At 40.7% G+C, this 26,974-nt stretch overlaps 1 pseudogene; it reads right to left on the bottom strand.

Moving 5' to 3' along the window:
- LOC116980375 overlaps positions 1–26,974 on the bottom strand; it is an 87,984-nt pseudogene that overhangs the window by 4,188 nt on the left and 56,822 nt on the right.

Below are 26,974 nucleotides of genomic sequence, written 5' to 3'. Positions count from 1 at the left end.
TCTTGAACATGATTTTTCAATTTGCAACACAAGACCTTTACACAGCTACAAAAGAAAATTGAACTCCCAAATAGTAACTTCTTCAGATACTTGCAAATCAGGGATTATATATGAAAGGGTCTGAAGAAGGGTTTCGGCCCGAAACGTCGCCTATTTCCTTCGCTCCATAGATGCTGCTGCACCCGCTGAGTTTCCCCAGCAATTTTGTGTACCTATTATATATGAAAGTATCTGTCGGGATTTGAAGTTGAGAGGCTGTCTCAAATAGATGACTGCCTTAAAATATCACCATATAAAGACAAATTAATCTCCTATATGTATGATGTCCTTCAATTAATAACCTCACCATCTTCTAGCAAGTATAAGATCAATTGGGAAAAAGACATAAATGTGCAAATACCAGATGAAATATGGGAGGAAAGCCACAAACATATACATAGGTACTCAAACAATGCTAGACACTGCTTCATACAGTTCAAAATTATATATAGACTTCACTACTCAAAAGCAAAAATACACAGTATATATCCAAATGTTTCTCCTACTTGTGATAAATGTCACTCCTCAGATGCTACTTTTTTTCATAACTTTGTATCATGCCCTAAACTCACCTCTTTCTGGTCTGATATATTTAAGAATATCTCAGATATTCCTAACATCCCATTGAACCCAGAGCCCTTATTAATCATCTTTGGGGTATCTGAATCATCAAGACAACTCACTACTGCTCAACGACAATTCCTCTCCTACTGTCTCATTACGGCAAAGAAACTGCTGCTCATGTCATGGAAAAAAACAACAGCTCCTAATTCCAGAATGTGGCTTCATGACTTGACCAGTACATTTAGAAAGAATAAGATATGTTCTAAAGGATAGAGATAACCAATTTTATAAAATCTGGCAACCATTTATGTCATTTCTTGCACAGAAGAATATTGACACATAACACAAACCTATCTACACTCTAAACCATCCATTTTAATGAAATTATGTAATGGATAGAAGACAAGAGTTAGAAGCTTTAGAAACAAGAGTCTTCACAAAGAATTATTGCACCGAACTGCTCCCTGTACTGTAGCCACCTTCTGCACTTTACTTAGGATTTATTTATTTTTAAAATCATTCGCCCCTCATTATTTATTTATTTATCTGTTTATTTATTTATTTATGTTGCTTTTATAAACATGCCCATCCATATTGTTTGTATAATACTCAAATGGTCTGTTTTGATTTGTACATTTGGAAAAAATGAGCTTGGATATGGCAACATAATCTGTACCCATTTTATGATGGCTCAATAAAATTTATTAAATATAAAAATACACAGGCATTTATTTAATTTGTCTTTGCAGTTGCCCATTTTCAAAAGTCGCTGAAAAATCCCTTTGACATGGCAATTCCTTCAAATTTGTTTCTGTTTTCAGAAGTTTCGCTTTACATTTAAAAATAATATGAAAACATTTATAAATCATGAGAGAAAATGCTGACTGGTAAATCTTTAACACGGTTTTTTTAATTTGCAACACAAGACCTTATTTCCGACATCAGTAATATTCATAACATTATATCTAAACTAAATATAGCCTTATAATTTTATCACTGTTTTCATGCTTACCAGAACCGTATCAGTGTTTCCATTGTAATTCCATTATGTTGATTTCTACTTAATCGCTGTCAAAACATGTAAATTTCTGATTTTTGTTCATTCATTATAATTACTGGAAAACGTATCTTGTGTCAGGATTGGCCCTCTCTCTCTCTCTCTCTCTCCCTCTCTCCCTCTCTCTCTCCCTCTCCCCCTCCCTCCCTCCCTCCCTCCCTCCCTCTCTCTATCCCTCTCTTTCTCTATCTCTCCGTCTCCCTCCCTCCCTCCCTCTCTCTCTCATACACAAATTTTTTGATTGCAATGGATTTCAGATGAGGAAAGGAGCTTTGAAATGGAGGTGATGGCCAGAGGCCCAGCAGTTGGCTGTAAACAGAAGAGGTCACTTGGCAACATTCAGAATCTTTATCAGTGATCAAAGCACAGGAGGTGCTGTCTAGACAGGTTAGGTGTGGACCAGCAAATGGCTTTCATTAGGACCTCTTTCCTCTGGTGTCATTGTTTCAGCTCTGCTCTTCTTCACAGAGTTTGGTGATTGATTTCAGGAGAGGTGCCCAAGTGCCCATGGCAATCGGATAGGTCTTACAAGCCTTTGCTTGTTCTGACAAGGCAGTTATGTTGGCGATCACATTAGCTAATAATGTCACATTTATTTCCCACTCCAGAAATGTACAACAAAGACTGTCAGCTGCCGCGACTGTTCCATTTCAAAACCCAACGTCACTCTGTTAAAGCTCAGTTACAAATGTTCCATTCCTATTAACTTTACAAGGCTGAAAAACCTAATTTGGGTGCAAGAGGTTGGGTAATTTTCTAGGTCCTGGTACCACTCGCGCAAGTCTGCTCAGTAACAGACTTGCGATTGTTAAATTGTGAAGATTTTGTAACATCTGCAAGCTTCTAGCCTGCAGATAATATGATATCTCCAACGTGATACCTCAGAGCATAGTTCCACTGATTGCTTTTGCAGTTCTGCTAATTCCAGGTTGTCTTGACAATTTCGCTGGCAATATCTAAGATTTGATCTGAGGTTTGTTTTAATTCATACATTTTCAGCATAAAACTGCACAATGTTCGATTAGTAATTATCATCTTTGAAATGTTTATTTTGAAAGATTTAGTCATTTTTTCCAAAGAGGAGCCAGATAGGTACATGCCACAAATAATTCACAGGACGGGTGAGAGGGTGGGGTGTGGGATTAGCCGAGTTGCTTCTATGTGGAGACAATGCAGTCTAAAGCCTCCTGCGCTGTAACTATTCTGTAGTTCTGTGTGTCTTTGGGATTTTATCATTTCTTGTAAAAACTACTCTTTGACAATACAATAGTGGAAAAAACAGAAGTAAATGAAAGATAATAAAATAAAGAAAGGTTTTCCTCATGTGTTGATTCTGCAACAGGAGTGAACATTTTGCTTTGTTTAAAAAGTGCTGGAAAATACAAATTTCATCCGATTGTTTTAATCGTTCAATGTGCCTGATTTTGTCTTTTGTTATCGTTGGGGACTTGCACGCAACAAGAGACTGTAAGAAAATTGTAGCTGAATTCATATTTGCACCAACTACTGATAGTTTTAAGCATGACTTTTAAATTATTCGATGTAATATTAGTTGCAAAATAAAGGGCAAATTTACGTGTAATATCTCTTTGAAATTATTTTAATAAATCAGAATTTTATGTTTGTTAAAATACTGACAGAATAGTTTCCTATGTTTGCATTAATCTGACTGATGCTAACAGCACATAAAACCAGATATTCACATATAAATGAGAAAGAAGTTATCGTGGTTACCTCAATAAATCTGCATAATTTGTCGGGTTAGGTGGTTGCGTTTATCTAACAAATTAATTATCCTCAACATCCCAAAGCTCTTCCGAGTCAATTAATTACAATCTGCGAACGTGTTACATGAATGAGCTAATAATTTGCTTTTGATGGCATCGACCAATAGACTGGAAAAAAGTATTTATATTTTTCCAAAAGTACATGGGAATCTTCTACATGGTGGGAAGATTTACTATTTTATCCGAACTTTTTCACTTCCATCTATATACTGCTACATTCTATTGAGTTCATAGACGTCTGCTAAAAAAATATCATCAGCTGAGTCAATCCCAGTCTCTATGCAAAAAAATGTAAAAGATTTATGCACGATTTTGCTCCTATGAAATGCTAAGAAATTTTTAATATGTTACAAGTGCAATATAAATGTTGTTTATCAATATATCGCCATGAAATTGTCCGAGTTCAGTGTCTCTAACATTTATTAATATTATGGATTACAGTGTACCTACATGCCAAATATTAGATTATCACTTTTCTACTTCTTGCGTATGGCATGCAAAGCCTAAAGTTGTAGGACAACTTGTAGATTATCACTTTAAAACTGCATATAATAACATTAATCTCTGTTCATTTAATGAGTAATATTTTATTGGTTTTGGATTTTATCTATACTTTATGAGGTCTGTGGTGTCACTAAATTTATTTTCGCTCATTCCAGAATAACACAAAAAAAAAAGACAGATACAAATATGGGAACATCAGAGTTTAATTTTAAAAGCCGAAAGAACAAAGTAAGAAATTATGTACTGTTGTTGAAACTGTGCACAATTTTCATTGTAATTGTTTCGGATTAACAGCTCAGCTTTTCAGAATAAACACAAATGGGGCAGACTAACTGTCCAACTAACATATCTTTGCGCTTGTAGATAATCAAATAAATTGTTACTTTAAAAATGTGATTTATACTTCTATTCACGATTAGAAAGGATAGAATCACAACCAATGGAATTCACACCAACTGAATAGCAGCCCCTTGGGACTCTGCACTTCAGGTTAGAACTTTTTAATTTAGCTTTTTCTTTCTACTGATGTGCTAGATAATGTACAGTACTTTGTTTTGGCAATGATAGTTAATAATTTACTGCTTTTTAATTTGTACCTCAAAGCAAATTATTTGGATATGAGGTAATTTTTCTCAAATTTCCTCTCTGATGTGAGTGACTGATAATGAAGTGATGATTAAAAGGTGTCATTCACAATACTGCATCTGGGCAAAACTGCCAAAGAAGGGGAACCTGGTACAACATCATTATTTTGTCTTGACAATGATTTATGGGAAGCAAGCAATGTGTAAGGTAAGGCCAGTGCCAGATTTACGTATAAACTAAACAAGCTATAGCTTAGGGCCCCCACTTTCTAGGGGGCCCCCCGAAAAAATTGATGGGCCTCGAGGTCTAGGGGGGCCTCCGGCCAAGGCAGAACACCTACCGTTCAACTCTGGGCGGCCCCCCTCTCTATCTCTCTCTCTCCATCTCCCCCCGCTATCCGTGTCCGGGCCGCCGGGCTCCGCTCGCTCCTCATCCGCCGGCACGGCAGGCCGTCTTGCACATGCGCACAACCACGGCCAGCACATCATCGGCCGCCCTGCGCATGCGCACTGCAACGGCAACTGGTCGGCGCTGGGCACTTTCTCCCTCGCTTTGAATTGTGGGAGATTTGGCCGCCATGGCTGTCCGGTCGTTAGGGGCCTCACAAGTGGAACAGCTCTTCATCTAAATCCGGCACTGGGTAAGGCTCATGAAGCCATGGTTGGACAACTAACACTCATTGCACACTTTGTAAAATCACCTTGTAATGAAACATTTACAATTCAGGGTGCTGACAATTTGTTTGTCATTTAAATTTATTTCTGAAGAATTTCATGAAATTAAGATGTATTGTTTAACTATATAATATTTAAAGCAGCACTAAACACAGGTTCAAATAAAAACAACATAACTATTTCTATTACATAATAATACTTATCCAATCCAGACCTATGGGGAACACTATTTAGAATTAAATATCTTAATATTTTGTGTTGAAGCAAGAATTTCTCAGACTGAGCAGTAATCGTTTAACTCTTCAAAGGGAGTTTATCTATTTGATAGTTTGAGTGGAAGCGTTAACTCTCTTTTACAATTTGTTTACTATTTATAAGAAGCTTTCTGTGGAATAAGGAGGGAAAACAAAATTGTGCTAAATAGCAGCAATAAATTGATTTTATCAAGTAAATAGCATTGCACAATGGAAAATGACCTGGAGAAATTATATCTGTGGATGCTGAAAAATATTTTGACTCAAGCACAAAAAATGTAATTTTTTTCATGTTATTAGTATCTCAGACTTTATTGTTCATTAGCTTCTACGTGTATAATTGTCTGTGTACACATCTGAGTACTTTTCTGCTATCACAAGAAAGCTATCAAATTGGTTATTCCAAGATGATTATTTGGAAAGATTAACAATGTATTCAAAATAGGATGAGAGGGCATCTTATAGAAACGTAAAATTGTTAAGGGATTGGACAGGCAAGATGCAGGAAAAATGTTCCTGATGTTTTGAGAGTCCAGAACCAGGGGTCACAGTTTAAAAATAAGGGGTAGGTCATTTAGGTCTGAGATGAAGAAAAACATTTTCACCCAGAGAGTTGTGAATCTGTGGAATTTTCTGCCACAAAAGAAAGTGGAGGCCAATTTACTGGATGTTTTCAAGAGAGAGTTAGATATAGCTCTTCGAGCTAACGGTATCAAGAGATATGGGGAGAAATCAGGAACGGGGTACTGAATTTGGATGATCTGCCATGATCATATTGAATGGCGGTGCTGGCTCGAAGGGCCGAATGGCCAAATCCTGCACCTATTTTCTATATTTCTATGTTTCTAAAAATGCACAATACTACTCAACGTCCACTATGACTCTCCCAATCTCATCCACCTTCTGCAACAATCAATGTCCAACTCCTCTGGCAATATCAGCAATGGTCTCCCGACCTCCTCCTGAACCTGATGGGATCCACAATGTCTGACCCACTCCTTTACATGCCACAGACCCAATCCTAATCTGGTCTCCAACTACTCAAACAGCTTGCACCTGGTCTCAGTCCAGGATACCATGCTTCCCTTCAGGTGCAGATGAGTACAAGAAGGAAAAATGTAGTAATGATAAGATCATGGCCTTGGGCACGAGTGAAGTTTGCCGTAATGTAAATGGTATTTTTCTGAATACTATGCAATGACCTTGTAGCATGGCTCATATGACATATAATAACTTTGAGACTAGTTTATCACTCTGGTAAATTAAACAACCATGGAGTTTACTACAGCAATATTGAATGGATCTGTAATTTGTCTGCCATCATGTAAACTTGAACTTGAAACTTGAACATGATCTTACAATATTTCATCTGCAGTTTTAAATTATATTGAATGTGTCTCATCAGACTCACTTTCTATTGTTGCTATACAGAAAATGCATTTATTTCACATTTCACATTTGATCATCACATTCCAAATTACCAAATTTATTCACCAAATTTATTTTCTTGATTAATTTTTATCTGTCTTTTTATGCATCAGTGTCGACTTTAAAATTAGAAAATGATGTTGTTGTCAGGCTATGGGTGAAAATCTCTTTATTTTATTGAACCCAAGTGTACTACTGTGGTATTTTGATCCTCATTTTGGATCTCATTCTTAAAAATATGTTTTGAGAAACTGCTGCTGATGTAACAGTTAATATGTTAACAGTTGTAAAATTATTTTGGATGAAATCAAGATTGGTCATGTAAGATATGACTGACATTTTTAAGTATATTTTCACACAGCTGTGGAGAAAAGCAGTGAGTGTGGCATTTTGGTGTATTATAGAGAGAGGACAGAGAACTGCAGATGTATTAGCTCAGACCTATTTTCCCTACTCCTCATGCAGGTTAAAATATATGATCTATTTGCTCTTTTTGACAAGGATAGAAGATACCGATAGGAATAAACGCGAACTCAGCTTAAATGTAATAAGGAAGTCAGACTGACCGCTTCCCTGATCTCTCACGAACACATCACCAATATCTGCTCCTTGCAGCATTCCTCTATGCAGATGAAAACATAATACCAGGTCAAAATTGCTAACACAGCAATCTGAGATTTCAATATCAATATCAGTTTTATTTGTCACTTGCACATAAAGTGCAAGTGAAATGAATTTTCCAGCAGCGGTACAATGAAAAAGAACACACAAAAACACAATAACATTGTTTTTAACACCAACATCCACCACAGCATTCATCACTCTGCTGGAAGGCACAAAATTTGGCCAGTCCTACTCCATTTCCCCCCATGGTCGGGACCTCAACCCTCCACAGCCGCCGTTGCGGGCATCCAGAAGTTCAGACAAGGCAAAGTCCAGATAAAGTCCAGGTAAGTCCTGAATTGTTGCTTCCCCACCGGAAACCGTGGCTTCAGGTTGGTGTAGGCCGCAGGCCGGCGGTCGAAGATTTAAAGTTCCCGCCACGCCGCAGCCAGAACACCGCAGACTGCAGGGCCAGCGGTCAGAGCTCCTCTCCAGGGGTCCCCGGCGAAGGACCCAGCTCCTGATGGTAAGTCCCCGCCGCACCCGCGGTGAAGTAGGCCGCGGGCCGGCGGTCGGAGCTTCTTCTCTTCCCGGCTCCTCAACGAGGGATCCCATGTTGCGGACGCCGGGCCAGCGAACGGAGCCCTCCCCTCTGGCGACCCCCGGTGAGGGCTCACCCGCTCCGCGACAAGAGTCCACGCTGCACCCGCCGCTGAAGCGCCGGGCGCTTCTCCGGGAAATGCCGCCCGATCCTCGATGTTAGGCTACGGGGGAGGCAACATTGAAAAAGTCGCCTCTCCATGGAGGAGGCGACCAAAGCGGTTTCCCCCTTACCCCCCCGCACCATCACCCACACACGACACACAGCGAGACATTAAAAACACACAATAAAACACAATAAACAAATTTTAAAAATGTTGAAAAAACTAACACGCTGCTGGCAGGGCTGCCGGCTTGCAGCGCGATCACTGACCCACCGATTTATCAACTGAAGAAGGATCTCGACCCAAAACGTCACCCATTCCTTCTCTCCAGAGATGCTGCCTGTCCCGCAGATTTACTCCAGTATTTTCTGTCTATCTTCGATTTAAACCAGCATCTGCTGTTCTTTCCTACACAATCTGAGATTTATAGTTGGTTCTGCTAGAAATCTCAAATTCTCATCTAATCAACAGAAGCATCAACTTATTCCACAAATTAGAATCAAAATGCATCATTGATCTAAAATAATTAAAAGGTTGGAAAAACAATTAAATTAAATTATGTACACTTATGGCTGGTCATTAATTAATTGTTGGTATGGAAATATAATTAATTATTAGTTTGCTCCTCAGATCGTTCTGTCTCTAATATTTGCTGTTGATCAGCGGCTTGTGAATTGGTTGGGAAGCTTTGTAGGTTTTTTTTTCCCTTCTGATGTTTGCCGATTTGCAAGACCACCAGGCATGTTGTTACCATGCCCATAGCTTGAATTACCTTGCTTGTTTCACAGACTATTGCCTGAAGTGACTATTAGTTCTAATTACTCCATCGCCGAATGCTTTGAAGCACCCAAGAATATCCCAGGGCAGTTTGGCTGGTGAATTCAGGGACGTCTTTGACCTGCCATCAATGACTATGGCCACATTACGATGTACTGTGCAGAGCTCCACATTAAGCTGGAGACAATAATGGATGCAATAAAAGAAGGCAAGTGTCACAGCAGAGGGCAAGATCTAAGAGAATTAGCAGCACTTTCTCCTCAGCACTACCACCACAAGGCAACAACCGAAAGCTTAAAAGGATCATATTTTAAAATGATATTCGGAAAAAAATTGTTATATTTATTTAACAATACTAACTATACAAAAGCTTAATTTATGTTGTGTTAGTTGTACAGAAATATTTAAGCCATTTTTCTTTTTATTTTAATATACCTCAGCATATCATTCCTGTTAGGTATAAACTCTTGCTACTTGAGTTTTATCACACAAATTATATGATGATCATTTCACAGTGTCTTTGCGATATGTTTAAGTACTATGCAGCCTGAGAATGTTGTACTCATGAACATGTTTTTTTAAGCAAAAGAAAGGTTTGGATTGAGCTCTGCAATACTCAGGAGTAAGAGTTTATTGGGAATGAAGTCACACTAACAATCTCGCATAAACATAAGTATTCCTGGCAGTTTTGTGACTTTAACAGGTTGTTCTGAGCAGGGGAAAGGGATATGTTTTGACCAAGGAGCAGGCTTAGAAAAAGGAGAGTTTCTGTGACAAATCTTCTGGCTTATTCTCACAGTGATTTTTCACAGTGATTAGAAGCTGCCTGGAAACGATTCCTTTTTAAATGTTATTGCCAGCTTAATCCCCTTTCCATCCCTAAGTATGAATCTGCCCGAAATCTTTCTTTCGGATATGATGTTTAACTGGTCTCCTTGATCAGAATAGATCCCACCAAGAACAAAAGAACAGCAGCATAAAAAAAAGTAGAGAGTCGCTCAGAGTCCTGGCAAACATTTATACCTCATTTATAGAAATCGATAAACTGGGCACATCCATTGCATTATTACAGTGGACAAATCGCTACAAAATAAAACTGATTGTATCTCTTAGGCAGGGGGGACAGGTCTGATCTATAAGTGTATATTAATCTCTCTAACCCATCAGTCTGAAGAAAGGTCCCGACCCAAAACATGTCCTTTGGCCATTTCCCTCAACTGATGGTGCCTGACCCGTTTCATTACTCCAGTGTTTTGATATAATTATAATTCATTCTTTATTTCTTTAGTATATCTTCTGCAGGCAGATTAGATGCGGCAGGAATGCCCATTCTTTATTCGAAAGCCAATCAGTCATCACATCCAGGTCAAACGCATGTCATGTTTTGCCAAGATGGGTAGAGTGGAAAAGAAGGGTTAGATCTGATGATGAAGAATTGACAGGAAAAAATGGTGGGAACTTATTCTTCCCAGAAGACTGGGAGCTAGAATTAGTATAGGTGGAGACAAGGAATAGCATTGGGCAGAAAGTGATCCACGGGCCCCATAACTGTAGCACAAACAAGTGAACAGACTATCACTTGAGAAATACTGCCAGTTTGTGGCAAATTAAAGAATTCAACTATCATGGTGGACTTTAATCTTCATTGCGACTGGGCAAGTCAAGCTAGCAAAATGATGCCCATAGATAAGGTCGCAAAATGGAGTTCAGATCATTTCTAAACTTAATACATTGCAAAATAAATTGGTGAACAGGGGCTATTTTAGATCTCGTGACGTATAACAAAACAGAAACACTCAGCATTACTTAGCAACATTATAATAGAGAATGTGTAGGAAAGAACTACAGATGCTGGTTTAAATCGAAGATGGACACAAAATGCTGGAGTAACTCAGCAGGACAGGCAGCATCTCTGGAGAGAAGGAACGGACAATAGACAATAGATGCAGGAGTAGGCCATTCGGTCCTTCGAGCCAGCACCACCATTCAATGTGATCATGGCTGATCATCCACAATCAGTAACCCGTTCCTGCCTTCTCCCCATATCCCCTGACTCCGCTATCTTTAAGAGCCCTATCTAGCTCTCTAATGAAAGTATCCAGAGTATCCTGTTGCTAAGTAATGGGTGACGTTTTGGGTTGAGACCCTTCTTCTGACTGATTCAGACTAATAAAGAATGTTTTGTAGAAGTGATCATAATATGATACAATTTGATACAATAATACGATATAACATGATAGCAATCAGGAGGGCAGAAAGAGGACATGAAATGTTGCTGACAAGCAAGACAATCCCAAGACACTCTACTGATATATTTAGAGTAAACAGTGGCTAGGGAAGGTATACGTCCCCTTAAATATCAGCATGGCCATGTCTGTGTAGAACCACAAGAGATAAAGGAGATATTAATTGAATTCTTCTCATTCAATTTTATTGAGGAGAATAATCACGGAAGCTAAGGAATTGAGGCATAGAGTTGTGATGTCATCATACACAATTGACCAAAGTGGAGGTATTGGTGGTTTTAAAGCAAATTAAGGTAGACCACACCAGGTTCTGACCTAGTACATCCTCAGATCTGTGGGATGCAAGGGATAAAATTGGGGATGCCCTTTACATCATATTTAGCCACAGGTGCAGTTCTGGAAGACTGGAGGGTTGCTAATGATGTATCTTTACTTAAGAAAGGCAGCAAGGCCAAGCCAAAGAATTATAGGCTGATGAATCTGATGTCAGTAGTGAGAAGGTTTTTAGAAGGAATCCTTAGGGAAAGGATCTACCAGCATTTGGATAGGCACGGACTGATTTTAGGGATAGTCAGCATGGCTTTGTGCATGGTAAATAGTGTCTCATAAATATGCTAAGAGTTTTTTAAAGAAGTCACCAGGAGTTTTAGTGTGGGCAGGACAGTGAACGTTGTCCATATGGACTTTAGAAAGGCCTTTGACAAAGTACAACACGATAGGCTAATCTGGAAGGTTACATCTGATTGAATCCAAGGCATGCTCGCCAATTTGGTTCAAAATTGGCTTGAAGGAAGATTCAAAGGGTAGTTTTGGGCGGTTGTCTTTCTGATTGGAGGCCTTTGACAAGTAGGGGTTAATACAGAGCTGCAGGGGTTAATACTGAGGTTTCTGCTATATTTCTGTTATATACATTGACAATTTGGATGACAATGTAGTTAACATTGTTGCTAAATTTGCAGGTGATAGCAGGATTGGTGGCATAATAGACAATGAACAAGATACAGCAAGACCCAGTCCAAGTTAACAAGATATAGCACATCGGTGCAATCATAAAGAAAGCCCATTAATGCCTCTACTTCCATAGAAGCTTGATGAGATTCAGCATGTCACCAAATGCTCTCTTGAACCTCCGCAGATGTATGGTAGAGAGCATAATGCCTGGTTGCACCGTTTTGGCTACTTGAACAGCCAGGAATGAAAGAGATTGCACAAAATGGTGATCACAGCCCAGTCCATCATAGGTACTGACCTCCCCGCCATCAAAGGGATCTACAGGAGATACTTCCTCAATCAGCCAGCATCATCAATGACTCATACCACCCTGGCCACGCTTTCTTTTCATTCCTGCCATATGAAGACTGTGACCTCCAGGTTCACAAACAGCTTATTTCCAATATCCACCAAGTTATTGAACAGCACAACCATCAACTAAACTATGGACTGTCTTGGTTGCATTATGGAATTTGGGCTATTATATTGTTTTACTCAATATTGTTTTTTATTTATTGAACTATTTTGGTTAGTTTATTATGTAATCTAACAAGTACTATGTTTACAGACCTGTTATGCCGCTGCAAGGAGATATTTCATTGCTCCATTTTGGTACATATGACAATTAACTTGACTCTTGACTCTCTTGAACTAGATCAGTCAACAAGGTGAGCTAAGGAATAGAAAATGGAATTTACTGTCACTTTGACAAGTGTAAGGTATATGTCAAATAAGGGTGGGACTTACAAAGTAAATGGTAGAGTCTTGGAGAAAGTTGCAGATTAAAGTCATAATTGTATCTGCTTCTCTGGCTTCCTCTGGCTTCCTCTGGCAGCTCATTGCAGACACAGACTATCCTCTGAGGGAAGAAGTTGTCCACGAGGTCTCTCATCTCCTTCCCCTCACTTTAAGACATTCACCTCTGTTTTTAGAATCCTCTAAATCTGGGAGTAAAGGGGCATGGTTCCCTAAAAGTGGCGAGTCAGGTGGACACTGGGGTAAATAGTGTGTTTGGCACGCTTGCGTTTATTGGGTAAGGCATTGAATGCAACGATTAGGACAATTTGACGAAGCTGTATTAATCATTAGTGAGACCACACTTGCAAATACTGTGTATAGTTTAGTTTAGTATAGTTTAGAGATACAGTGTTGAAACTGGCCCTTCCGCCCATCGGGTCCGCGCCAACCTACTTAGCACTATCCTAAGCACACTAAGGACAATTTACACATACACCACCCAATTAACCTACATACCTGTATGTCTTTGGATTGTGGGAGGAAACCGAAGATCGTGGAGAAAACCCATGCGGTCACAGGGAGAATACACAAACTCCGTTCAGACAGCGCCAGCACCAGCACCCATAGTCAGGATCGTGCCCAGGTCTTCGGCACTGCAAGCACTGTATGGCAGCAACTCTACTGCAGCATCTCCGTGGCTGCCCACTGGTCGCCCAGCTGCTGATGGATGTCATTCAGTTGGAAAGAGCGCAGAAGATATTTGAGGATAACAGCTGGACTTCAATTATAATGAGAGATTGATTAGGATGAGACTTTTTATTTGGATTGTAGGAAGCTGAGGGGTGATCTTATTGAGATGTCCATGTCCACGAGGGGCATGGATAATGAAAGGGCTGTTTTCCATATTGTATAGCTCTATGACTAAGGGAGCTAACAGGTTGACAGACTCCCTAAACCACATTCCAATCATTCACCATGGTAAACATCTTTCAGCTAAAGCCATAATAGTGCATCAATCTTTGAAAGTTATTCCTTAAGCCTGTAGAGCAATAATTGGTAATAAGAGTGGGGCAGCAGTTAGACCTACTGCCACACAGCTCCAGTAACCCAAGTTTGACCTTGAATCAGGGTTCTCTCCATGTGGGATTTGTAAATTCTCTCGGTGACCATTTGGGTGTCTGCCCTAGTTTCCTCACACGACCCAATGATGTGCTTTTTGCAAATTATTCCTCAGTAGGGGCACCTTCCTGTACGGGTATGGCTGCCCAGCCTGCAGCCGTCCATTTTTTTTATCGCTTTTTAAAATTTTTAGTTAGTTGAGTTTGTGTTTTCAGAGTTCGGGGGGGGAAGGGGGAAACTGCTTTTCAGGGTCTCTACCTGGTCGGAGAGGCGGCTTTTCTCCGGGCTGCACTGTTGACCCATCCTCGCGGCCTACCAGCGGGCCTGGAGCGGCGTTTCCTGATGGGACCGTCCAGAACCTCGGCTTCGGCGGCGGTGCAGCATGGAGCGCTATCGCGGAGCGGGCGATGCCTTGCCCGGGTCGCCGCGCTGGAGCTCTGGAATGCTGAGACCGCAGGTGAACATCGTGGAGCTGCGGGTCTGTGGAGCGGCCAGCGGCGGCGGCGCTGAACTTTAACATCGGGAGCCTGGAATCTCTCGCCGAGATCGCCAGTGTGTGGAACTCCGTCCAGCACGGACTGTTGGCGTCGGAAGCTGCGGTCTCCGGTAAGGAAGAGGCCATTCCAGGCATCCCAAGCCGCTGAGAAGGTTCTCCCGATGCCGGAGCACCATCACCAGGCGAAGAAGGGCCTGTAACATCGGCTCCCGTAGTAGCGACTGCGGAGGCCTCAATAGGCCCGACTATGGGTGGACATGGGGATGGGGACTGGACTTTGTGCCTTCCCTCACAGTGGGAACCATTGTGAGGAATGTTTTTATGTTTATTGTTAAATTCTTTAATGCTGTGTCTTATCTTTATCTGTGTGCTGCATGGCAAGTCAAATTTCACTACACCAATTGGTGTATGTGATAATAAATGTCCTTTGTATCCTTTTGTATCCTTTGTAGTACAGGTAAGTGGCCAAATTAACCAAAGGGAAAATGAACCTTGGACAGATAATAGGTTATAGAAAAAATGGTACTGATGGCATTGCTGTACTGGAAGCTAGAATGGGCCTGGTGGGCAGAACAGCTGTATTCAATGTTGTAATAAGTACATAGTATACTGAAATTATATAATTACATGAAATGTTGCTAAAATGATCCATAATACAATGGTGAATATTGTGTATTCTATATAAAGCTGCAGTAATTTGTGCAGAATTGACAGATTAAGTTGCAGAAATCTGCATATGTCACTTTATTTTGGTTACTTGAATCCACTGAAAAACGTCCATAGATCTTTAGACTGTCAACCTAGATCTAAATGCCATTGACATTTATGGAGTTATATTTCAATGACAGTTCCACATGCTAATATTGTGTGTAGAAAGGAACAGCAGATGCTGGTTTACGAAGATAGACACAAAATGCTTGACTAACTCAGCGGGACAGGCAGCATCGAAGATTGAATAGAAGATATGGGTGATGTTTTGTGCTTACACCCTTCTTCAGTCACAGAATGTTTAGCATTGTACAACAGAAGGCAATTCTCACTGTTAATCTAATTCCGAGAGATGGACTGGATCCTAATCTTCTTCAAGAAGAACTACCAAACAAACCAAAGGTAGACAAAAATGTTGTAGAAACTCAGCGGGTGAGGCAGCATCTATGGAGCGAAGGAATAGGTGACGTTTCGGGTCGAGACCTTCTTCAGATTCAATTTCCTTCGCTCCATAGATGCTACCTCACCCGCTGATTTTCTCCAGCATTTTTGTCTACCTTCGATTTTTCCAGCATCTGCAATCCGTCTTAACCAAACAAACCAAGGTAATCTTCATCCACAAGTATTTTACAACCCAAGGCTTTCCATATAAATATGAGGAACACATAATTTAATCTTTAATTTTGACGATTTATTGAACTATGAAGTTTAACTATGATTTATTGAACTAACCCAGCGTAAAAAGGATTTGTTGCCTCAGTTGTTTTTTCTCAGTTAATACAAAATGTCTCAATTGATGAAAAGGCTCGAGGCATTTTCAGTTAATTAATTTGCATCATTATATTTCATTTACTCATCATTTGACAGACTAATAATACAAGTGGAAATTGTCAGCTTTATTATGATTTCGCAGAGTTTCTTCTAAAACTTATCTTGCTAACGTTCAGATTAATTTAGTGTAGTATAACTAGATGAAAAGCATTAACAGGTAAAACAACCTCTGGTTTGAAACTCCCAAATCCACTAACGTCCTTAGACTTATGATAAAGATTTAACAATATCCACCCGAGCAAGTAAGAAAAATGAATTATCACTTTGGAATTTGTGTGACCTAATTGATTCAACGTGATGAAAGTATTATCAGTTATGATGGATGGTTGTGAGTTTGAGTATAGACACCCATGTGACCAACACACTCATTTAGGGTCAGGGGGTTTAATCTAATTTGTCACAATCTTCAGACCTTTAGGAAAAAAGGAAAACAAGTCAACTGAAATGTTTAACTTATATTGAAACAGATGTAATTTTATTAAGTGTTCAAAGCGGAGGAAGTTTTAGGAGCCAACTTGTGGGAACTACAGCCTCCAGGTAGGTAGACAGAAGATTAGATGGGTTTAAAAGTCATTCCTTAATGAGCAGGCTTGTAGTGATTTTTCCTTTAGCAGTTGGTACAAGAGTATTTATTTTCAAAGTACATAGTTAAGTACAATAATTGTTACCATTTCCAATAAGTAAATTGATAGATTTGTTAAGTAACCAATCATTTCAACGTGCAAGAAAGTGCACAGTAAACTGGGAGACAAAAAGCATCTGGAAAAGGTTATCTCAAATTTGTATAAACCATTAAAAAATTCAATTGCAAAGATTTATGAAAGTGAAATTTGTGTGCAATGTGCAATTTGATCATTTTTAATTTAATTTTAAATAGGTAATGGAAGGGTTTTAGATTAATGTTTGACATATTCTGTGTCATTTGCATTTCACTGACATTGTGCAGATGACAGAAAAAGCCCCCGAATTGTCTGGAATTTTAAAGAAAGACAACAGTGCTCTAATTATATTAAAAAAATAAAGTCAGATCAATCTTTTGTGTATGAACCACTAGAAGATTGTCTCAAAAGGACACAAAGTGCTGGAGTAACTCAGCGGGTCAGGCAGCATCGCTGGTGATGTTTTGGGTCAGGACACTTCTTCAGAAGGTTGAAATGCTGCTCTGGTGAAAATTGCCACAAAACCCGTGGTTGATCTTTGTATTCAGATACCAATCAACCTACATCTCATTCATGTTCTTAGTTACAACGATTGAAGTTGTGGAGGCCTAATTGCAGAGGGGAGTGGAAAGGAGAGGAGAAACCCTTTGTGCCCATGGGAGGCAGGAGTATGATAGAGAAGAGTACCTCATCTCCAAACACATTCTCTTAAAGCTGTAGAGGCTGATAAGGGTATGGATGAATCACAAAATGCAAGCCGAAAGCCTGAATGTTGGGCTGTCAGGAACTCAACAATGTTCCCAATGATCGGGGAAACTAGAACTAGGGGACATAGTTGCAGAATAAGGGGGGGCTCTTTTAAAACTGAGATGAGGAAGAACTTCTTCACCCAGAGGGTGGTTAATTTATGGAATTCACTGCCCCAGGGAGCAGTGGAAGCAGAAACTTTAAATATATTTAAGACTAAAATAGATGGTTTTTTAGCTGCCAAGGGGATAAGGGGCTACGGGGAGAGGGCAGGGATATGGACCTAGGTATGGTTATTATAGTAAGACCTGAGTGATCTCCTGGACAAGTGTCGATCGCCTGGATTGGGGTCGGAGAGGAATTTCCCGGATTTTTTTCCCGAATTGGACCTGGGTTTTTATCCGGTTTTTTGCCTCCCCCAGGAGATCGCGAGGTTCTTGGGGTGGAGAGGGGTGATAGCGGTATAAAGGGGAGGGTAGTGTCTTGTGTTCTGTGTCTTGTGTCTGCTGTTTGTGGGTAAGTGTGTCTGTTTAGTGTTCAGCCATGAGCGAATGGCGGTGCGGGCTCGACGGACCTGGTGGTCTACTCTCGCACCTACTTTCTATGTTTCTATGTTTCTACACAAGTGATAAATTGATTCAGGTAAGGGGAACATTGATTGGCAGATGGGTTGACAAAGTTTAGAGATGAAAAAGAGACAAAAGGGTATCAGCTGTGGAGAGAGGGGAAGTAAACGTAATGACAGAGCGAGGGGTATAGGGGAATAGAATCGGAAAGGGTGGGAGAAATGGATGCACACAAGGGTTGTGTGCTGGAAAAACAGTGGAGGAATGAGGGTGGCGGGGTTGTGTTACCTACAACTGGAGAATTCAATGTTCATACTGTTGGGTTGTAAGATACCCAAATGGAATATAAGGTGTAACCTTCAGCAGGTATATACATGATGAATGCCATGAAGTAGCCTCCAACAGAACTTCTTAAATTGATTATCAAATGTTTAGCAAATGGATTTGAGTATAGGAGCAGAGAGGTTCTACTGCAGTTGTACAGGGTCTTGGTGAGACCACACCTGGAGTATTGCATACAGTTTTGGTCTCCTAATCTGAGAAAAGACATTCTTGCCATAGAGGGAGTACAGAGAAGGTTCACCAGACTGATTCCTGGGATGTCAGGACTTTCATATGAAGAAAGACTGGATAGACTCGGTTTGTACTCGCTAGAATTTAGAAGATTGAGGGGGGATCTTATAGAAACTTACAAAATTCTTAAGGGGTTGGACAGGCTAGATGCAGGAAGATTGTTCCCGATGTTGGGGAAGTCCAGAACAAGGGGTCACAGTTTAAGGATAAGGGGAAAATCTTTTAGGACCAGGATGAGGAAAACATTTTTCACACAGAGAGTGGTGAATCTCTGGAATTCTCTGCCACAGAAGGTCGTTGAGGCCAGTTCATTGGCTATATTTAAGAGGGAGTTAGATGTGGCCCTTGTGGCTAAAGGGATCAGGGGGTATGGAGAGAAGGCAGGTACGGGATGATCAGCCATGATCATATTGAATGGCGGTGCAGGCTCGAAGGGCCGAATGCCCTACTCCTTCACCTATTTTCTATGTTTCTATGTTTACAGCCAGAATAAATTACTTTGCATCTTTCTGTAAACCTATACATTGTAGGTGTGTTACCATAGTTGCTCAAAGATGCAGTAAGGTGTAGTCCAGGTGCAGCTGGACTACACCTTACTGTATAGCCCTGACATAAAGGCTTGTATGCAAGTTATTGCCATCCGATCATTTGTGGCTTTGAAGCTTTTCTCCTGGCATTATACACAACTGGATAGACAATATAGACAATGCACAATATGTGCAGGAGTAGGCCATTCGGCCCTTCAAGCCGGCACCGCCATTCACTGTGATCATGGCTGATCATCCACATTCAGTACCCCGTTCCTGCCTTCTCCCCATACCCCTTGACTCCGCTATCTTTAAGAGCTCTATCTGACTCTCTTTTGAAAGCATCCAGAGAATCAGCCTCCACTGCCTTCTGAGGCAGAGAATTTCACAGATTCACAACTCTCTGGGTGAAAAGGTTTTTCCTCATCTCCCTTCTAAATGGCCCGCCCCTTATTCTAAAACTGTGGCCCTTGGTTCTGGTCTCCCCCAACATCTAATGTGTCCAATCCCTTAATAGTCTTATGTTTCAATAAGATATCCTCTCATCCTTCTAAATTCCAGTGTATACAAGCCCAGCCGCTCCATTCTATCAACATATGACAGTCCCGCCATCCCGGGAATTAACCTGATGAACCTACGCTGCACTCCCTCAATAGCAAGAATTTCCTTCCTCAAATTTGGAGACCAAAACTGCACACAATACTCCAGGAGTGGGCTCACTAGGGCCCTGTACAATTGCAGAAGGACCTCTTTGCTCCTATACTCAACTCCTCTTGTTATGAAAGTAAACATGCCATTAGCATGCCTATACTCAACTCCTCTTGTTATGAAGGCCAACGTGCCATGATTGAACAGGGGAGCTAGAGGGGAGAAAAAAAAGAGGAAGAAGGAGGAATGTTAGCAGAAGACTATATGTTCTGAGGAATAAATCTTATTCCTGAATAGATTTATTGAGGAATGAATGGCAGGAGTGCTTGAGGCCTGGCAACTGCTTTGCATCCAAATATGATAGAGCTTTGGCTCGAGATGGAGCAAGCTGTGATAATACAGTTGCAAGCTGAGCTTCCCGTGCAGTGCTAAGATTTTGGATGTATGCTGCATGTTGCAATGGAAACCAAGATTTCAGCTATTTGTCGCCATCTCATTAATCTAGTCATGGAGTCATAGAATCATAGAGTGATACAGTGTGGAAACAGGCCCTTCAGCCCAACTTGCCCATACCGGCCAACATGTCCCAGCTACACTACTTCCACCTCCCTGCATTTGGTCCATATCGCTCCAAACCTGTCCTATCCATGTAACAAGTTTGTCACTTATTCCACTCATGACAATCAAACCTCCCTCATCTATATCCACCTACCACTTGCTAGGCTTTGTCCTTCCCACACCTCTTTTCCAGCTTTCATCCCCCTACTACAATCAATCTGAAAAAGGGACTTAATCCCAAACTTCACCTATCAATTCCCTCCAGAGCTGCTGCCTCACCTATTGAGTTACTCCAGCACTTTGTGTTTGCTCAAGATTCCAACATCTGGAGTTACTGACAAATACAGATAAAGAGATACAGCACGGAAACATGCTCTTCGGCCCACTGATTCCGCACCGACCAGTGATCCCCGTACACAAGAACTATCCTACACACAAGGGACAATTACCATTCTTACTGAAGCCAGTTAACCTACAAACCTGCACGTCATTGGAATGTGGGTGGAAGCCGGAACACCCAGAGAAAACCCATGCGGTCATGTATGAAAACGTACATACTCCGTACAGACAGCACCCGTAGTTGGGCACTGGTGCTATCAGGCAGCAACTCTAGCGCTATTTGTGTCACCATGTTCTGATTCTCTCCTCTGGTACATTAATGAAGGTAAGCAGTTGTATAGAGGGGTTCCAATTGTTACAGAAATCCGTGGGCCAAATTTGATCCTGAACTATGTTCCTCGACATTAGAAACTGGATTTTGAGGAGAAATTATAGTGCATCAAGCAATTAGGTTAGACACATTGTTCTGTAACAAGTTCTATTTAGGTCTCTGTCGGAGTCCACTGCATCTGCTGACAACAGTGTCATCCATTACCCCTAACCTGGCCACAGAATTTAGTCAATGCACTTTATTCAAAGCACTTGTTAATACATAGTGTTAGTATGCCTTATCTTCCCCATCTTCCAGCTTTTCCTCCGCCTTAGAATAAGGGCTCAAGGGCTTGGGTTCTATTGAGGGAAGAGGAGCAAGTAAAAAATCCAGTCTGAAGAAGGGTCTCGAAACATCCAATGACACACTTAATTAACTCTCTTGCAGCAGATGATGCACGACCAGAAGTAGCAAGATAGACACAAAATGCTGGGGTAACTCAACGGGACAGGCAGCATCTCTGGAGAGAAGGAATGGGTGACGTTTTGGGTTGAGACCCTCTTCAGACTAGTCCCGAAAAGTCACCCGTTCCTTCTCTCCAGAGATGCTGCCTGCATCGCTGAGTTACTCCAGCTTTTTGTGTCTATCTTCTGTTTAAACCAGCATCTGCAGGTCCTTGTTACACAATTAAAAAAGCATAGTTTGCACCATCTCAGGCAGAAGTGAACGCAGGATAAGTGAAATGAGAGCGTGAGGATTAGAGACGTGAAATGCTCACATCTTCTTGAGTTTCAACCTTGTTGGTAGACAAGCCTAAATCAAGGGTCTGCTCACAATAAACCAAGACTGTCACCTCTAAGGGGATTACTATCTGGAAATACTGTATGTTCACCAACTATTTCTCGCTACTTCTGTAAGAAGGGACTGCAGATGCTGGTTTAAACCAAAGATAGACACAAAGTGCTGGAGTAACTCAGCGGGACAGGCAGGCAGCATCTGTGGAGAGAAGGAATGGGTGACGTTTCGGGACTAGTCTGAAGAAGGGTCTCGACCCGAAATGTCACTCATTCCTCCCGCTGTGCTACTCAAGCATTTTGTGTCTATCTTGCTGCTTCAGGTTGTGCAACCTCTGCTGGAAGAGTGTGTCATTAGGTGTCAGTTGTTATGTTCCAGTGATGCGTCTGACATAGTAGGAATGCGAGCAGTACATACAACCTGTGGGATGTGGGTGTCAGACCAACATGTGGAATGTAGTGAGGTATATTAATGTTACATGTGAATCCACAACGGGTGAGTCATGGGGCATAGTAATCTGTGACTGAAATTGGTGGATCATTTGGTGATGTTTGTGGAACACATGCATTCACAGATTTTGACCAATCATGTGTGACCATTAAACTTTTTTCAGCACAGCATTCATAGAGGGTCATATAGCATAGAAACAGGCACTCAGCCTACCTAGTCCACGCCAACCATTTAAGCACCATTTATATTTAAACCTACATTTACCTACATTTTACATTCTTGTAAACTAGCCCCAACCTCTCAAAAGCCCCCAGAATCTAGTACTCACGTACACACTGAGGGAAACTTACTTAGGCCAGTTAAGCTACCGATCCTCAAGTCTTTGGGATGTGAGAGGAAACTGGAGCAACCGGAGGAAACCATGAAGTCGGAGACAGAACATTCTTGCTTGTTATATTACAGATACTGGAGACCTGTTATTAAAATGGAACCCAACGATATTGGACTGTGAGGCAGTGGATCTACTAGCTGTGCCACTGTGCTTTCTTGTATTACAGTATCTTCTGCCATTGACAACCATGGTCTCTGTTCCCTGTGCCTTATGGCCCTGTCCCACTTAGGAAACCTGAACGGAAACCTCTGGAGACTTTGCACCCCACCCAAGGTTTCCGTGCAGTTCCCAGAGGTTTTTGTCAGTCTCCCTACCTGCTTCCACTACCTGCAACCTCCGGCAACTGCCTGCAACCTCCGGGAACCGCACGGAAACCTTGGGTGGAGCACAAAGTCTCCAGAGGTTTCCGTTCAGATTTCCTAAGTGGGACAGGGACATTAGCTGTGTGTCTACAGGCCCTCTTAACCACATCGTCTCCCCCGCTCTCTCCAATGAACATCCTTCTTCCCCGTCCCGAGGATTTGGGACATCTCTCCTCCTTTCCACAATCACAGCCTCAACCTTCAGCATGCAGTCCGTGAAACTAACAGATCCACACCCTATGGTCAGCCATAGATCTCTCTCCCAGAACAGATGTGCCTGCAGAGCAATTTCCAGAAACTATTCCTGACACAATTTGGCACAGGTTGCCATTCTGTGGACACGATTTAACAAGCGAGCATTATGAAAGTTAGTGGAATCTTGATGATGCCAATCAATATCGTGTCTCCAGTACGGAAAACAATCTATTGAGAGGGCATCTTAAAATTGGTGTGCTGTCTGTAGGTATGTTGCAAAGCCTACCTGAAGCGTCGCTGAAAATCTGCCGCTGCGGGTGTGCGCGATTTTGGCGCCGTTTAGAGGGGGCGGGTTTAAAACGCGATTTTCTCTAGGCTGTTCAAATCAAAGATGTTCAGCCTAGTTAATTATTAACGAAAAATCGCTGAAAGACCCCGTCGCAAAAGCTATTATTAGTTTTAAAGGCCTCGTAAAATAGTTATAGTAGTTTAAAAATCAATCTCTAAACCCGCGACCACCAGCAACCGCAGGGTCTCATAAAGCAAATAAATGAAGGTATGCTGTATATTTTTACATTAAAAAGGGCTTCTAAAGATCCCTTTATACAAAGTTTAATATTGCGAGTAGCTCATTTTGGGCCTATTATATCCCGCAGTATTTTTCTGGGCGTTTGGGGCACAAATCTACCGCAATGTGAACGTTCTAAACCAGCGCGTTCACAGGATCCCACTGGAAAGCTGATTTTAATGGGCATTTATTTACAGCAATTGAACACTAAATTCCTTCCATTTGGTCTATAAATTAATGTAAATGAGATTTAAAAATCATGTTTTATTGTGAATTATTTGTGAATATTATTTGGACATTTAGGCTATTTAAAAATGTTAATCATTTATTAAGAAATGGATAGATGTTTAGATCTAGTAATTGAAGTCTGAAATTAGCTATAATTAGGTAACTAACTAATTATATGCTTTAATTTCAGGTCATCCAAGTAAGATTATTTTATATTTGTTTCAGAATGCTTCAATCTATGATAACTGAAATTTTCATTCAGTTCTCTTAATTTTTAAGAAAGATGGGCTTTTGACTGTCCACGATCACAGCTTTTTTGTTATGTCCATAGAAAATCAATAGGGAACAAGATGCTCATTTCCCAGTATGAAAATGGCCATAACTTTTTAAATACTTGAGATATGAAAGTGAATTAGGTGTCAAATTAAACTTATTTTTATGCTTTATCTGATGGGATAAATTGCAGACTTGATTTTTTAAATCTCAAAATTTTGTAACATTGCTACTGTCTGTATTCCATGGAATTGGTTCGGATTCAATATTAGTTAGAATTCCTGTGCTCATTTTTGGAACTATATTACTTAAACTCTAGGAACTCCAAAATTGGCTCAGAAATCGTTGTTATCAGTTTTCTACCATTTATCAATTGGGGTCTAACTCCAAACGGCAGGGTGGCACACCGGTAGAGTTGCTACCTTACAGCGGTTACAGAGCCAGAGACCAGGGTTCAATCCTGTCGACGGGTGCTGTCGGTATGGAGTTTGTACGTTCTCCCCGTGACCAGCATGGGTTTTCTCCGAGAACTTCGGTTTCCTCCCACACTCCAAACACGTACAGGTGTGTAGGTTAATTGGCTTGGTGTAATTTTAAATTTGTCCCTGCTGTAGGATAGTGTTAATGTGCGGGCATCGTTGGTCATGACGGGCCGAAGGGCCAGTTTCCGCGCTCTATCTCTAAACAAATAAACAAACTAAACTATGAAAGTATGATTCTGGTGCTGCATTATGTCTTTAGACTAAACATGTTTCTATAAAGCGTGCACTTGTGAAAGTAGCGCAATTCCTCCACCTTTTTTCCCTCCCTCCATAAGAACAGGGTCTATAACCTCTATTTGGATAATGTAAACTTGCATGTCCGGAGAGTATGCTAACATTTTGCCACCTATCTTCCTCTTGTGGTCATTTCTTAGTTTTGAGTTAAGTGTTCAGCTCCAGTTTTATAGGGCAGCTGAAGAAGAGAAAAGGTTGAAAGTTAGATAGACTTGTTAGGGAGTTTCCTCAGTGGCTGGCACATGGCACAGACATGTTTGCCAAAGGCACAGCATCTTTCAATGATAGTTACTCATTTGCCATCATGCCCCACCAAGTACATTTTACCAAAAAAAAATACTACTCTGTTTCCAACATTAAACACCAGTGCATGCCCGCTCCTATTTTCTTTTCATGGTCTGGTCAATTTTAGTAGCAGTGTCAGAATGTTCTAGAACATTCTGTTAACATGCGGTGGGGAGGTGAGAAGTCAATATTGGTCCGAGAATAGGAATGTCATTTTGCACAATCAATTTGAAATAAGCTGTTAGACTTTCTACTAAATTGTAGTAACATTTGGTTAACACTGATGCAGTTGACAAACCTGTTGCTTAAAAGTTATATTTTTGTCAGAAAGAAGCACTTGTTTTTTCCTCAACTGCAATAACATTAGCAGTTATGGCACTTCTCTTCCACCCAGGACATAGAAACATAGAAATTAGGTGCAGGAGTATGATTCTGGTGCAGAGTAGGCCATTCGGCCCTTCAAACCAACACCGCCATTCAATATGATCATGGCTGATCATCCAAAATCAGTATCCCATTCCTGCTTTTTTCCCATATCCCTTGATTCTGTTAGCCCTAAGAGCTAAACCTAACTCTCTCTTGAAAACATCCAGTGAATTGGCCTCCACTGCCTTCTGTCAGTTGAGCATGTTGTCAAACCAGTCCTTTAACGCAGGCAATATTCACAGACACATGACAGCACCAATTGCTGTCCACATGGCTTCGTTAATCTGGGCTGATCCCACTGAGGCATCAAGAATATTTTTTAACAGATGAGACTCAACAAAGCAGCTCCAAATAGCATTACCAGAACGATGGTCCACTTTAGGATACATCTTGGCCTTTGTAAATTATTAGTATTAAATCATATCTCAGCAGTATTGCTTGCAGTTTTAGTTTCTACACAATCAATCCATTTCCCACCATTTTTCAGTTATTTGAGGTTACTTTTCTTAATTTCCACAATAAATAGCACCTACTTTTGCTTGCTTACTTACTACGACTGCACAATAATACATCAGTCAATTCAACTAGGCATTTTAAACAGACAGTTCATTGTAAGAATAAGTAACATTTTCCAATCATAATAATCTTCTTAACTGAAATTGCTGTGTGAGGATTTTGGCTTTCCATTGGTGTAATTTGATCCAGTAACTGCTGTATGTGTTCTTTTTGTGACACATGGCAAAATATCACTTTCATGTCCTGAGTCCAAGTTACCAGGGGTACTGAAATCTTTTATGTTTACTTGGATGAAGAAATCAATGACAGTTTAACTGAAATAGAATCCATGCAAGTAGTATTTTCAATAAACAAGCTTCAATTTAATGTTTATGAGCATATCATTAAATGTGTTTCATATATCATCCTCTCAACTGAAAAGTAATACAGGACGTGCTGTTCTCTAGTATTTCAACATTGACAAAATTATTCAACTTTGTTCTTGACTTCTCTTTTACAGGGTCCTGATGTGCGATAAATAATCTGCTAATGGTTTCAGCATCGTTGACAGGGCACCACAATATCTAATACCTTTCTGGAAAATCTGACAATCTCACAGTGCAATTTAGGACAAGACGTTGTAAAGAGATGTCAATCTCTCCATCTTAGATATCAAAGCAAAGTCGTATCATCTTTCGC

Source organism: Amblyraja radiata, chromosome 1 (genome assembly GCF_010909765.2).
Source record: "Amblyraja radiata isolate CabotCenter1 chromosome 1, sAmbRad1.1.pri, whole genome shotgun sequence".
Lineage (NCBI taxonomy): Eukaryota > Metazoa > Chordata > Chondrichthyes > Rajiformes > Rajidae > Amblyraja > Amblyraja radiata.
This window is presented reverse-complemented; position numbering and strand designations above follow the sequence as displayed.